Raw genomic sequence first — 16657 nt, 5'->3', positions numbered from 1 at the left:
CAATAAAATCATTCGCTTGCAGATTATCTCCGAGAAACGGGTGTCTATCGAAAAGAGTTTTTCTGAAGACTTCTGCAATTGTTTAGTGCAATTAAATGTTGTTTTATTTGAAGCTAATCGAGGTACTATTTAAGAAAATTCAAATTCAAATGAAGAAACAACCAATGGATTTAGGCATACTGCTTTACTAACTTTGACTGCAAGATACTAGTTCATATATTAAAGCAAAAATTAGAACAAAGAAAACAATATTTTGAATGTTTTATTCCATAAAGCGTATTGATAGGGTTTTCCTCTTGGCTGTGGTGCAGAATATGTAATCTAATCCCGGATTCAAACCCCCCCCCCTTTCAGAAAAACACAAATGTCGTAATAACATGTGCGGAAAATTCATTTGTAACATCACAATCTTTCGATCGGTAGGACAAAGTGATCCTCAAAAAACTGATCTTTTGTGCTGAGTATACCTAACGCCCCAGCAAACATTAAATCGCATAACAAGCGTATATATAACATCATATGCCCTAAAATTTGGTTGGCATATAATGCGCCTCACTGGCATATGCATGCAAAAGTGGAGGCCATTAACATACATGGCAAATGCTTACCGAATTTGTTTGGATGAATATGCAACTTTGACCGGCTATAATAGCTATTGAATTGCGATCTAATATGAATATATTCATAAATTGTCAAAGCACCAAATACGACTTTTGCCTTACTCATATACGATTTATCACAGACATAGAAACAAAACAAATGGCGCAAAATATTTTCGTTAAATGTTTGTTATAGCCTCACGAATCGCCATTTTTATATATGAGTATTTATGTTCGTAGAAATAATAATTGATTGATTGACTTATGTTGGGCGTGGAATATGAATGTTCAAAATGACACAGATTGATGTTTGGTGAAAACTGCTCCGATGTGGGTTCGAACTCCGGTCGTCTGGATTATCATCCACCAGCTATCTCGCGCGGCTATCTGAAGCTATCTGAATTTAATTCAACAGCGGTTAAAACTTCCGCGTGCATCAGCATTTCAATATGATGTAATATGTTCTTTATAAGGATCTAATATGATTTACTGTTTCATGATTTTCTTCAGCATGCAACACGATTTACTACAGTACTGAATCGATTTAAATTATACGCTTATACGACACACAAACTGCATCAGCGTAATATACGCATATGATGCGGATTAAATATATTTTACGACAATGTACATCATAAAATTGATGTTTATTATACCGAATTGCGACTTAATTTGATAATTAGTACGTGCCAAATTATACGACTTAGTACGTATAATTACGATTAAATGTTTAGTACGTGCCAAATTATACTTAGTACGTGCCAAATTATACGATTAAATGTTTGCTGGGGCAGCTGTATCAATGTGTCATTAACGTCAGATAACGTCGCAAAATGGATGCTAAAAATTCGAGAAATATTTGGGAACGAGGGTGCTACCCAACATAAATATTTGGGAACAATGGTGGTACCCAACATAAATGGTGGCCTGAATCTGCTTTTTTCAGTACAGAGTTCTGCACATGAACTCTGTTTTTTAAGCTGGTATTTTGAAAATTTGGATAGCACTCGTTTTGCTAAGTCCTTCTAATTTTTTTTGGAATATTCCAATAATATTCCGGTCATTTCATCATATTATCAACATTCCACATATGCTCTGCAGATACAAATGTATCAGCAGTTCGCTATGTCAAATTTACTCTCACTTAGACCTGGATTTAGAACACAGAGTTCAGTTTATGCTCAAATATGACGTAGCTTAGAAGTTGAAGTTGATCGCTCAATGTTTATGTGACTTTCATGCAGAATACATATTTCAATGAAGAAGTTCGATGATATGGAAAAATATTCGACATAACCATTTTATGGATAAATATGGAGTATCCGAAATGGGCGGAAAATGCAGAAAAGATTTCATTTCTTTGAACAGATCTGAATGTATTTTAAAAAAAAAACATCGGTTTAACGTGTCTACGTGGACATTATCTGTACTCCCACCCCCTACACCGTGGACAAGCGTGGACATTTTCGTACACCCTACCCCCCCTAAAGTTGTCCACGTGGTATGTGGACAGCCCCTAAGCGGTTGTATCTAAAATTTCACAGCATTATAGAATAATATACGAAGTTATAAACAAGCGACTTATATAAAATAACAGCGTAGTTCTACGTATACAATGCGGTCGTATCTTGGACACAACCTCCTATAAAATATAGTATAAATATTGTATCAACAAAGTATGAACATGAACGACTTTTCCTCACAGTATAGCATTTCAAGTCGGAATAATTCATGATTAGTTTGAAAATAAGGAAATGTAGCTCGAAAGGGTATTGAACCCGAAGATCATACCACAGCTTGTGAGCCCAATACTTATTTCGGTTGGTCTCGGAGGCAGGAGAAGAACTTCGTCCATCAGTTAGAAAATTTATTGATTTAATGTAGAATATATGTTACTAAATCTATCGAATATCAGCGTCGAACAACCCTCTTTCAAACAAGGTCTCCATTGCAGCTGCCACCCAAAGTCGATCGAAACAATGTTGCGTGTTGACCAATATTGCTCCGCCTTCAGGGAGATCAAATCGGAATCTTCGCGCTTGACGTGTTAATTTTACAAATTGAAGAGCTAACACAACAAAAGTCCTTATCTCTCTCACACATTATTGCGATTGAAATATTTGCATGGCGATGAAAAATACGATGAATCTCCATCATCATCTGTCCACCGTTGACGCGTTCATCGGAGATGCTTCATCTCGTGCAACCGCCTCCGCCGCGTCCGCCGCCGCCACCGCCGGAGATTACTCCGTTCTCTGAGCGACCAGTGCGGGACTCATTCTCCCTCTCTCTCTCTTTTGTTTTGACGGCGAATTGTGGCTCAGCTTCTCTTGCGGCTATTCGCCATTCGCCAGTTGAATTACTTTTCCCGTCGCAATCGCAAGCAAGCACTTTAGGAGAAGCCGCGCTGCTGTCGCATGTGACATTTCGCGAGCCCATCTTACCCTACCATATGTGAAAGTAGCTGTGACGCGTTGGACCGCCCTTCGGTGCGTACTGTGCGTAAGCCGTGCGTGAGTCTGCTCGAAATCCGACTAAATTCCTCCTTTTTTTTTGTCCGCTGGCTGCTCGAGGCACTCGTTTGTTCATTGACTTCTCTCTGGATTTTTTTTTCACTTTCAGTTATTTTTTTTTCGTTGTTTCGTTGTACCGTCTGTACATTTTCTCTGTTTATTCGCGACGTTTCTTCGTCGTCGTTGTCGTCGTCATAGCCGCTTCGTGGTTGTCGTCGTCTTCATCGTTCGGTTTCGTTGTTTGCTTGCTTGCTATTTTCGCTATTTCCTCGGCTCGATCGCGTGTGAACGTTAAAACATTAATGGTGTGTATATTAAGTCGGGGGAAAATTACGTTTTAACAGCCGTCGCTGCCGCAACCGCAGCCGCTGTGGACCGCGAAGCAATGGCCCAACAAACCCAAAAGGTGACAGTCGCGGAGTACCAGAGCTAGAAAAAAAAACGATCAGTTCGCCGCCGGAAAGAAGTTGGCCAAGGCCGGCGCGCTGAAGAAAACCAATAGCGCGAAATAATTGAAGGAGGAAGCAGTCAAGAAAGAGACTACGAAATATTGTAAAAGGGGCATATCTCGGCGCAATAAAAGCAAACGTTCATATTTATTTTCTTCTCTCAAACTAAACCAGCTTTTTTCTTGCTCGGACAGATAGAGAAGACCAGAGACACTCATTTCGCCGCCTTCGGAATGTGGCCCCAAAAAGTGTTCCCCATGCTACCGGGGTGGTGTTATATATTTGTCCCATGATTGTTTTTTTTTGGCTTTCTGTTTTTCGCATATTCTAACCTGAAACTTTCCACTCTAGAACCCACCGAGCGAATATGCTTCTGCGTGGCGTTCAAGCGAAAGTGAGACCACAGAAAAAACAGCGAAGAGAAAAATGTGATCTGTTTTGAAATGGGAAAGCTACTGGCTTGAAAACAACTGTCCGAACCGGCTGAAGGTGGATTAATTCATAGGTAAGTCATAAATCTTGCAGTTTGAAAGCGCTATAATTCGAGTCATCGCCTCGGGGAAGTAGGCGTTGACAGCGACTAGAATAAACATTGTACTGTTGTTGTTGTTATTGTTGTTGTTTTTGTTCTCTCTTATCGGCGAAGGATGGCAAAATTTCGCGATGATGATGGTGACGACCGATGTGTGCATGCTCCCGGGGCATGTAATGGGCGAGCTGCGACACAGTGTTGCCAGTGCGGATTGATGCTTTGGTGGTTTGCAAAAAATGGAATTTATATGGAAGAAACGAAAAAATATTTCAATAACTCACCGTCCTCGGAAATAGCAGAATTTTCGATGAAATGTTACTTAATTGTAAACTATTTTTCTCAAATCACATACACCGGTACTGGGAGCCTTCAAAACATCATTATTATCATCGCGAAAATAACGAAAATTTGTTTGTTTCTATGAAGGTGAGAGAGTGATAAAGACACACAAAAATATCACTTTTATTCATCTTTTTCGACATAATTTTAAAAATATCCACTGCGCACTGTCCTATTATACGCATATTCAGTGGGCACTCCACAAAAAGATCTGTTTTTAATTGATAAAATAAATGCCGAAGAAAAGCGTTTTCACATAGATGTGGAAGGCAATTGATTGTAAACACAAATATTGACGTCACAATGTGAAAAGTAGCTATGGCGGCGCATGCTATCACGCACACTAAGTTCGCAAATTCTGCCATCTGCTCCACCTAATAATCTTGCTCATGGGGATCATACCCAGTTTTAAGAAGAAAAGAGTGCGAATGGGCACGAACTTTTTGTAGTCCTATTCAATTATTTTTAAATTATCGAACTAATAATGGATTCCATTATCTTTTTTATATCTGGTAGATTCCAATGGATCATTTCATTGCGTTTCGAGAACATCGAGCATATTTTTAGTCTCGGAAACTCTTGGCTCTTCTGACAAAAGTTCGAATGAAACAAGTAAATTGGATGAATATTTTACGTCAATTGTTTTTCCTACAAGTAAAGGGTGTGTCACATCAAATTGCATCACGGAAAAAACGCTGTAGAAATTCGCCCAGTAGACCGAACCTTTTGAAAATTTTAGACAGTAAAATAAAAACTATTAAACAACTTTTGGCATTTTCTTTTTATTCATACTTCGAGCCCATGCCCGTATGCTCGCACCTTCCTCTTTACCCCGTCCATAAGGTTCTGTACAACGTCAGGTTGTAGTTTTTTTTGAACAGAAATCCATTTTCTCTTGAAGTCCGCCTCCGATTTGACAACTTTTGGGTTCTTCCGGAGGGCCTGATTCATAATCGCCCAATATTTCTCTATTGGGCGAAGCTCCGGCGCGTTGGGCGGGTTCATTTCCTTTGGCACGAAGGTGACCCCGTTGGCTTCGTACCACTCCAACACGACCTTTGAATAGTGACACGAAGCGAGATCCGGCCAGAAGATGGTCGGGCCCTCGTGCTGCTTCAATAGTGGTAGTAAGCGCTTCTGTAGGCACTCCTCAAGGTAAACCTGCCCGTTTACCGTGCCGGTCATCACGAAGGAGGCGCTCCGCTTTCCGCAAGAGCAGATCGATTGCCACACCATGTACTTTTTGGCAAACTTAGATAGTTTCTGCTTGCGAATCTCCTCCGGAACGCTGAATTTGTCCTCTGCGGAGAAGAACAACAGGCCCGGCAGCTGACGAAAGTCCGCTTTGACGTAGGTTTCGTCGTCCATTACCAGGCAATACGGCTTCGTCAGCATTTCGGTGTACAGCTTCCGGGCTCGCGTCTTCCCCACCATGTTTTGCCTTTCGTCGCGGTTAGGAGCTTTCTGAACCTTGTATGTACGCATGCCCTCCCGCTGCTTGGTCCGCTGTACGAATGAACTTGACAAATTCAGCTTATTGGCGACATCCCGGACCGAACTTCTCGGATCACGTCTAAACTGCTTAAATACGCGCTTGTGATCTTTTTCACTGACGGAGCATCCATTTTTGCCTTTCTTCACCTTCCGGTCGATGGTTAGGTTCTCGAAGTATCGTTTTAGTACTCTGCTGACCGTGGATTGGACGATTCCCAGCATCTTACCGATGTCCCGATGTGACAACTCCGGATTCTCGAAATGAGTGCACAGGATTAATTCACGGCGCTCTTTTTCGTTCGACGACATTTTTCCAAATTTACGAAAAATTGACAGTGAAGCATGGCCAACGTGATCTATACACTCTTATCTGATTATAAGCGAAAGCTGAAGATATAATTCCTAAAAATTAAATTTCTACAGCGTTTTTTCCGTGATGCAATTTGATGTGACACACCCTTTAGAAGAGGGTTCAAATAATGGAAGTTTGCCCTTTTCAGTTAAACTTTGAGTAAAGTGAAATCGCTAGAGTTCCTAATTAGTAAATTCGGAATGTATTAAGAACTTGTTGCATCATTTGTTCACAAGATTTTGTCTTGAAACTTTATTTAATATTTTTTTAATAATGTTATAACTTTGAAATTTTGATATTTTGACATTTTTATTTTTGGTAGAAATAGGTATATAAAAACCGTCGGTATTTCTAGTTTCAAAGACGGGATGTTTGCGGGAAATGTATTCTCTGAATTTCCGATCGAAGTTTACGTTGACACTGCTATTGTTCAATCATAGAGAGTTCCGACTTTACAATTATGAAGATGAAGTTATGGTTCCCTGGATAAGAGTAATTGATTTGATTTTTGCTAATGCATTTTTGAACAAAAAGAGTTGAATAGCGACACTTATTTGTACTACCCATATTCAACCATTAATTCAAACCATTAAATCAAACCATTAATCAATCTGAATGAACAAACATTTCATCTATTCTAGTTTTCAAAAATCTTCGAGTCCGCAATAAGTTTGGGAATAATAATTGGCCCCTAAGAACTTGAATTTGTTATTGATAGAATAAAAGAGCGATAGAGAGGCTATCCTTGTAGTATTTTGGATCTGAAACGTGAATCTTTTCTTTGTAAACATTGGAAAGTCCTGGAACTTCAAGTAAATCTTTCTCCGATGAAAATACACCGACAAGAATGGTAATCGAACCCGAAATTACCGTCACTCTCGAATGTTAGCAACTCGGCAACAAATACCACGAAAATGTAGTACAGTAGAACCCCGATTTTCCGCGGACTTGAGTAGCACGGTCACCGCGGATAACGCAATAAAGAACTAAAAGTAATATACAAACACAAAAAATATAGGGGGTTGTGTCCAAGACTCGACCGCTTAGGACCTAGGACTCGGGGTACAGAAACACTCATGCGTTAACAAATACTGTACCATTCAGCATACACCGTATACATATAGCGAACAGGAAGAGGGTGCAACCTGCTCAGTGGTAATAGACCAGCATATTATATTTCTTCGTTCGATAACACAATAAATGAAATTGAGTAACAACGTACTTCCGCAAGCAACGCAATTATTTCTGGAGAAAACACTATTCATACGAAAATTGCCGTTGTTTGAACAAGCCAATACATTACCGGCTATCTAAATCACATTCAATCTAATCTTCGTATTATTTCATATGAATTCTGGAAATGATTTTATGTCCCATGCTTGCGAGAGCTATATCGCTGGGGAACAACATGGTTCCTAATCTGTCAACTACAACGAATCTTGTCCTGCGTCTTATCACGGCCATTTCAACAAATTCTGGTATTCCACAAGGGAGTCAATACGGACCATACATTTTCCTACTGCATCTCAGATATTAATCTACTGTTGGAGTGCTTCATATTGTAATATGCTGATGACTTTGAACTATTCTTTCCTTTAATTTTCTTTGGAGATCCGAGTCTCTTCAACAGCAACTGAATATCTTTGCTGAATTATAATGATAAACTTCGGATGCAAGCTGCATGATGAACATTTGAATCGCCTCGATGTTATCAAAATCCTAGGGTTCATGTTGGACTTCAAACTTAGCTTTCGTTGATCACATCTCTTACATCACTAAAGTGGCTTGGGCTTATCTTTGGGGTCACAAAGCAGGTCAAAGATGTGTATTGCTTCAAAGCCTTCTGTCTTCGATGACGAATGTACATTGTCGATTTCGGGTGGTCATAATTGTGTTTGTTAGATAAATTACAGGACAAATGACCAGGAAAATTTTAACTAAATTTTTACTTGATGTTTTTTTATCACTTTAAACACCCATACTTAACATTTTTTCTTTAAATTTCCTGATATTTCTACGAAAACTTATCTCTCTATATATATATAAAAATGTTGTGTTCGTTTGTGTACGCGTCAAAAACTAGAAAAGTACGAAACCGATTGAGCTCAAAGTTGGACACAACATACATTTCACTCCGAGGAATGCTGTTACGGCATAAGAATTTGAAAAATTGTAGAAAAATTATCTTTTATATGGCCATAGTGCGTTTCTGAAATTGAGATTCTAATGAAAATTGACCATTCCGTATTAAGATGAGTTCTATGTGACGGAAACATGTTTTTTCCAAGTGTTTGACAAATCGTGAACTAAAATTATGTTTCGAATTGATATTAAAATCTATCTATCTTTATATATACAAAAATGTTCGTTTGTGTACGCGTCAAAAACTCGGAAAGTACGAAATCGATTGAGCTCAAAGTTGGACACAATATACATTTCACTCCGAGGAATGTTGTTACGGCGAACAAAAAAATTGAAAAAATTGTAGAAAAATTATCTTTTATATGGCCATAGTGCGTTTCTGATAATCTTCTTATAAAAATCGACCATTCCGTATTAAATATGAATTCTATGTGATGGAAACATCTTTTTTCCAAGTGTTTGACAAATCGTGAACTGAAATTATGTTTCTAATTGATTTAAAATTTAACGATTTCTCGCATCTATCTTCCTTTATATATACAAAAATGTTCTGTTCGTTTGTGTACGCGTCAAAAACTCGAAAAGTAATAAAAAAGACGGTGGGTAATGTCGGGGACATAACCGGAGAGACGTAGGACTATACCAAGGGGTGTCCTTTATTCGAATATCATGGAGCACAGATCTCAGAATTATTAACTTTTCATGCACAAAATTACAGAAAAAAATCAAAGGATAGAATAAAACCTCAGAACATGAAAAATTTTGATTTTTTCGTATTTCCACCTAAACACTCAAACTCGGTGCAAGTGTTGTAGGGATTATTGTTCAGCCGGCAACGATCACACACTTGATGGCAAGCACATCGTAATAGGTATATACCGTCAGGTATCGTGATATAATTTGGATTTGCTCATCAACAGTGTTCTACTATTCAAGTTCTTCATGTGATTAGAGAAAAAAAAAGTGATTGGGTTTAGAGAAAAAAAAAATAAATCCGCCATTTTAGATTTGCATTTTTTATAACTAAATGTGTTCTACTAGTCAACCCTTTTCATTTGATACCCATATTGATGAGGCTTTGAGAAAATTTGTAATCCGCCATTTTGTAGCGAAGATCATAAAATACGCAATTTTATAATGACTGCAGAGATAAAGGTGAGTCCAAAATTTCAGATCAATTGATCAAAAGGACGCCTTCACCCGGGGCGACGCTTCCACCACCTGGTTCTCCTTCTTGCGGAATAGCCCCGCATACATCGCCTGCAAATCCATCGATATCTCTTAAGGTAATATTATACTATCAGGCACGTAGCGTAACCGTCACGGCACGTTTCATGCAAGACAAATATTATTGCGTGTGTTTCAAATGTGTATGCGTATATATAGCGGAACGGCTCCGGGCATACACAACACGTTTCAGACAAATGCATGAAGGAATTTTCGAAAAGAATATTTTGCCGGTGCCGGGCACGAACTACACGAGCGAGTAGCTCCATACATACAAATCAAACGTCGAAGTTCGTGGTATGGGTGCGTTCGTCGCTCTTCGGTATGACATCAGTTTAATCACCAGAAACTACGCTTGTCAACGCGAATGAACTCTCCCGCTCCGAAAACAAATTTCTCCGAACCGTATGCGCTGCCTGTCCGTACAGAAAAGTTGCTATGCCTGATAATATAAATACATCATGTATTTGCCTGCCCGTGTCGGTACGTGCCGTTTACGCTACGAGCTGGATAATATCTAGGTAGTGCGGACTGAATCAAAACGGCTGTCAAAAAAGATCCAATTGAAATGTCAAAAGAGATCCAACGATCAGGAGTGTTATTTTTCTTATGATAATCAACACTATAAAAAAGGTATTGTTATCAAATGCAAAAATAATTAAACTTATAAAATGAACGAACTTCATTTTTCCGTCAATTGTTTAATTGGCCATTGCATCTCTGAAAGAGAATCTCATATTGCAAGGTATCAGAACTTGACCGAATATCAACAAACTACGAATAACGCTTAGTTCACTCCAACATGCTCCGCCAACGGATTGGATGATAGTTTTTGCTGTACAAGGACAGCACACCAGTTCAATTAAAGACAGAGTGTACGCAACAGCAGCAAATTTGAAGCAGAATTTAAGAAGAAATTTAAGTGCTTGTATAATTTTATGTATATTTCTATAGTATTAAGTAAAATACAATGTACATAGTTATAGTAGTTTAAGTGTGTGTTGTGTTTTGTCTCCGATGAAACGAGTCCCTCAATCTGCTACAGTGATGTGAATTTCCATGCGAATGGAAAATCCCCGCTGCATCACTGCAATGAAGGCAGTCTGCATCGTGCCCACGGGGGGATTTTGGGTTCTCACGCTGGGCAATCCGCATAAATGCTGCTTTGGTATCTCGCAGCGGGATTAAGTAGCAATTTTCACAGTCCACTGCATTAAGACGTTATCAAAATAATCCTGAAAATGTGTATGAAAGGTTTGCTACACTTTTGGTTTCCAATAATTCAAACATCGTACTTACTCCACTGATACGCGAATCCTTATTCGGAACTAGTTTGTCGTCTCCGCAAAAATCGACCCAGTGCGTCTGTAAATACGTTTCCGAAGCTATAAGAGCTAACGCGAACATTTTCACTCGTATTCGGGCAGCCTTTCACTGAGCAACGCATTTTTAATGTCCACTTTCCCTGATATAATATTTCTCCGAACGAAATAAAAACAAACGAAGTGACAGTCACGTAAATGTTTACTCCTGCGATTTGAAAACATTCGATGAAAAGTGGAACGAAGAGTTGCCAGATGATTTTAAAAAAAAGGCTGTAAAAATATGAGAAATTCTGTTAAAAATGTGGAAATGTCTGTAAAAGTGTGCGGATCTGTAGAAATCTCTTTTAATGTTAATTTTTCCAGATTCATTGATACTTTGTACATCGCGATGCACGTGAGATTGTCTTTTGTATATTATTGTATATTTTGTATATGTACATCTTTTATATATACAGCCATTCCCCATGCCAAACCGATATAGTGGTTCTCAGATTTCAATGAAAAGTGGTAGTTTTGTTCTTTATCGCAAAACATTAAACCCTTTTTTTCGTTAGGGTGACCATTTCCATTTTAGGGTGGTCCGAAAAATCATTTTTCCCCAGTTTTTCCCAAAACTGACGTTTTTCAAAAAATCATAACTTTTGGATCACTGAACCGATTTAGATTATCGACATATCTAATTGAAGCCAATGAGCTAGCTTTTCATTAAAATGTAACATATTGAAATTGTAAGGAAAGAAAAGGATTTTGTTTTCGTAATTATCGATTGTATTTTTTTTTTATTTTGAACTAGAGATTTTTTATACTTTTCTTGAAAGCTGCGGATGTTATACATAACATATCTCGATTTCAGAGATGCTACTTTTTTCGTTATTGAGATATGATTTTTTAAAGTTAACCGAAAAATCATTTTTCCTCTTGAGAACCACTTTATTGGCATGAGATGGCTGACAGACCTGTAATGCGACACGTTTAATTGGACATTTTTACCACTAATTGGACGTTTTTGCAAACATCAAGTTCGGGCCCTAAATTATGGTCCCAAATTGAAAGTCCCAACTAGGCGTCGACACTGTATTACCCTCATCGCCAATGTCTAATTACAAGTCAAAATCGCCTCCAATGCGACACTGAGTGGTGCCTCGGCATGTCGCATTAAATGTGAATAACTGTATATACACATACTAGCTCACCCGGCGAACTTCGTCCCGGGTCAGCTACTAAATGTAATATATGTCATATCATTATTGTTTTGATATGAATTCTATAGAACGAATTTCGAAACTTTTCCTCATCATAACATTTTTCTGTGGGCAGAATACCACAAATACAATAAAATGAAGACAGCTCAAAAGGGACCTTTCCTTCATCGGATTTGCGGATAAGCAACACATTTAGCAAAATATAGGAATGCGTTGTATTGCCTGAAAATCCAGTTCCACTTTCGAACAAAGATCAACTTCGCTAGCGCAAATATTGAATGGACTAAACACGCTTATCATGAGGTAATTTTCGGTCATATGGGAATTCATTTTTCCGAATTTTCCGACATTCCTTCTGAGTTTTCCGGAAACTTTCCGATTTTGCTCTCCACTATATTGATCTACGGGGAGAGACGAATACAACAAAATAAAGAAGTCTAAAATCGGATCATCCCTTCTTCGAGGCTCGTTTACGAACAGATTTGGCCTCCCATTTTCATTTATATAGATATATATAGGCTAACAGTGCGAGGTTGAAGGGATGCTCAAGGACTGGGATAAAACGGTCTCCGTTTTCGCTCGGATGTAGTCAATCTTTTTTTTCCAATTCATTTATTTGTAAGGCTCAATCGCATGAGCTTTGCGGAGCCACTGATTTGTTTTTACAGAATTTCAACTTAAATCTATGTTTAGTAGGTTTCGACCGATTACTCGCGGTTTACTCGAGGTTAGAGGGGCAACAATATGTAGTCAATCTTAATATTACTCAAAGATGTGTGCTCCGCCGCAGTGCTACCCCTGTACGGAGTACTGCGCCGAAAAGTATGCACATCGCGCTGGTGTGATCGAAGAGCAGTATGAATTTCATGTCGTCAATAGACGACGCTCGTAACGAAAGGGTTAAGGCTTTGAGAATCAACTCATTGTCGTTTGCTCAAGAGGATACCCCTCTAGGAGAGTCATTTTTAAGGAAATTAGCGACGCACATGTTGCACCGTACGTTTGCTAAAAAATGATTCGCTTGAGGGCTGCAGCGCTAAATCGGTTTACTTGGTTTGTCGTCGGCTGTTCTTGAAATTCTCGGTAAATTACAATCTGTTAAGTTTTACCAATCTCATCGATAGTTCTCATAAGTTCTCGACTCTGTTTCCTCACTGTCATGAAATTTTGAAGTATAGTATAGATACATTTAATGCAATTTTTCAGTCATCGTGAAGAATCGTATTGTCTGTTCCGCCTGCAATGATTTCAGGGCAAATGAAATCATGAAAAACACTGACGTATACAATTTATTGTTACCAAACAAAACACCAACAGAATGCAAAAGATACTGAAGTACTGTCATCCGCCACTGAGCGATACTATGCTCACGACATCACTGCAATGCGACCTATTTTGCGCACGTAATCACTGTGGTGACACCGGCAGTTAGGCTCTAGTTTGCGCACATAACGACTGTGGTTACGCCGGACGACAAAGTGTTTATGAATTACTCAAGGTCAATAGAGGTCAATAGAGGTCTAACGTCATGTGTATTCATATAAACTAAATATAAAAACTTTTTATGTATTAAAACTATGGAAAAATGTAATACGATGAGTCAAATATCTTAGATGTGATAAATAGAGTCTCTCATTTTTCAAAAACCTGTGAAATATTGTTGTATCCAAAAAGTCTGCAACAAAAATAAAAAGTATTTTACAGATATGTCTGTAAATTTACTAACATATCCGTTAATCTGGCATCTCTGGTGGTCTGAGAATTTATTGCAAGAAATCGCTTGAAAAAATCCATAAATTTGCTTGAAAATGAAGTGGATTGAGTCCGCACCACTTAGGATAATATAAAACAGCAACGCACAAACGTTTTCGCGTTCACAATCGCTTCTCGGCGTCTTTCCTGCTTGGTGTCCGATGATAGAATGTGGCCAAGCACCACCAGCGCTCACTTTATATAGCCATATAGCTAACGTTGTAACGACCGCCTATATTTATTTATACATAATCTCTTTTTCGTCCCTCACCTTCACCTTGTCCATACGTTTCGCCCGCACCCGTGGTTGCTTGTAATGAATAACTGTTTGCTGCAGGAGCGCAGACAAAATGTATGGGAAATTAGGGTTTTTTTTCCTGAAATTTTTCATCTATTTGAACTTTATATGAGCTGAAAAACCGTAATGTATAGCATATAAACACTTGCTGAGGATATTTCCTATTAATGGGTGTATTTGGAACCAGAATCCATTAATTAATTGAGGAGGTATTAACGTTCAAAAACTGAGCACTTTTTCACACCGAAATATTGAAATGTACCCCTATATTGAACGGTTAGACGTAGTCCTACGTGAAAATTGAAAAATTGAACTCAACCATGCAACCACAATGTGCCACAGCAAAGCGTGGCAGGGTACAGCTGGTATAATATAAAATCATTATCAGAAACTATTATTGTTTAAGATATTTTGAGCAGTTGCAATGTGTAAAGTGTTTTTTCCATCTAAAATCCATTATTATTTACGCTTCACATACAGTGACTCAAATCCGTAATTGTACTCCACCATGCAGATCTCTTTTCCCTTCTTTTGAAAGTCGAAAACAAGTTTTCGGAACATTCTTTTTAGATAAAATTATAGTGTCATATGAGAGTTAAAAGGTTTGTTTTCAGAATAATGGTTTTTAATTCTCTAAAAAAAGCGAATATATGTGCTAATGTATGAAAATGTAATGTTAATGTATGAAACTCATAATCGTACGCTGGTTGAAATCTCTACTCGATTTCGAGGGCGTTGGCCAATTTCCTAATTCCATCATTATTATGGTATTCCTTGTTCATTGCAATATCTTTAGCTGTCTTTAGATTTATCTACGAGTTTTTTGGTGTATTCGGAAGGTATATATATATATATATATATATATATATATATCGATTCCATCTCATTTTGTTAACACTTTGCTACATGCTACATCTTTAGGATGTTCAAGTAACCATTCTGATTCATTGCACCATCGATAAAAACCAAATTGAGCAAACAGAAAGTTTGTAATGTGCCTAGGAAGGGCAGCTTGAATGCTCGAGCACAGAGAGGCAAACCGTTTCTCAGCAAAAAAAAACAGTAACTCCAATATTTTTCCAAACAGCATGAAAAACATCAATGTCTTACTTGTGAGATGGTATTTCCATAGATGGGTCCTAATTTAATATTTTTGGCTCCGATGGTCATCGTTTCATATGGAGGAAGCTAACGATGAATTAAACGTAAAAAAATCTGAGAGCAACGTCTAAACATGGTGGTGGTGGAGGGATGGTATGAGGGTGCATGTAGAGGCAATTTGATTTTTATCGATAGTGTATTGGATCAGAATGTTTAATTGATCACCTGAAGGGAAATATGAAGCAAAGTGTCAACAAAATGGGATGGAATCGAGGATTCAAGTTTTGCCAGGACAATGACCCAGAGCTCAAGAGATAAATATAAAGTTCGCACATGGTTACATTACAATTACTCAAAAGTTATTGATATTCCTCCACAATCTTCCGAAATCAATCCCTGTAAAAAAAACTAATGAAGTTATCTGTGCAGTGCACAGTGTGCAGTCTGACGAACGAACGCGAGGTGATCGAAAGGTGGAGGCAGCACTACGATGAACACCTGAACAGCGCGCAGACAGGAGACCTAGACGGCGTTGAGGAGGACTACACCGGTGCAATGAACAACGACGACGTACCACCCCCGACGATGGGTGAAGTTAAGGAGGCCATTAATTAGCTCAAGAACCACAGAGCAGCTGGTAAGGATGGCCTCGTAGCGGAGCTCTTCAAGGGAGGGCCGAGAAAACTTGTAGAGTGTATGCACCGGTTGATAGTCAGGATCTGGGACACAGAACAGCTACCGGAGGAGTGGAAGGACGGGGTAATCTGCCCCATCTATAAAAAAGGCGACAAGTTGGATTGTGGGAACTATCGTGCCATCACAATCCTGAATGGTGCCTACAAAATTTTGTCTCAGATCCTCTTCCGCCGCCTATCGCCGATAGTAAGTAGATTTGTGGGAAGTTATCAGGCCGGATTTATGCCCGGTTGCTCGAAGACGGACCAGATTTTTACACTGCGGCAGATCCTCCAAAAGTGCCGCGAGTATCAGGTCCCTACACACACCATCTTCGTCGACTTCAAGGCCGCATATGATACAATCGACCGACGACAGCTATGGAGGATCATGGACGAACACGGCTTTCCCCGAAAGCTGACAAGACTGATTCAGGCAACGATGAACGGTGTGCGGTGCAGTGTGCGGATCTCAGGTGAGCTGTCGGAATCATTTGAGACTCACAGGGGACTTCGACAAGGCGATGGAATCTCCTGTCTGCTCTTCAACGTGGCGCTGGAAGGTGTTATGCGGAGAGCGGGCTTCAACATGCGGGGCACGATTTTCAACAAGTCTAGTCAGTTTATCTGCTTCGCCGACGACGTGGACATAATCGGA

General features: G+C 39.0%; 1 protein-coding gene across 3 annotated transcripts in view; it reads left to right on the top strand.

Annotated features, from left to right (window-relative positions):
- LOC129764998 (insulin-like receptor) overlaps positions 1-16657 on the top strand; it is a 551253-nt gene that overhangs the window by 28724 nt on the left and 505872 nt on the right. For 2 of the 3 annotated variants that reach the window (XM_055764729.1, XM_055764737.1), the window contains exon 1: positions 2968-4066. The exons of the other annotated variant lie outside the window; for it this stretch is intronic. The gene's annotated coding sequence lies outside the window, so the exon portion shown is untranslated. Of the gene's footprint in view, positions 1-2967; positions 4067-16657 lie in introns of those variants that run through there. 3 annotated transcript variants of the gene reach the window in all.

This window comes from Toxorhynchites rutilus, chromosome 2 (assembly GCF_029784135.1).
Source record: "Toxorhynchites rutilus septentrionalis strain SRP chromosome 2, ASM2978413v1, whole genome shotgun sequence".
NCBI lineage: Eukaryota > Metazoa > Arthropoda > Insecta > Diptera > Culicidae > Toxorhynchites > Toxorhynchites rutilus.
This window is presented reverse-complemented; position numbering and strand designations above follow the sequence as displayed.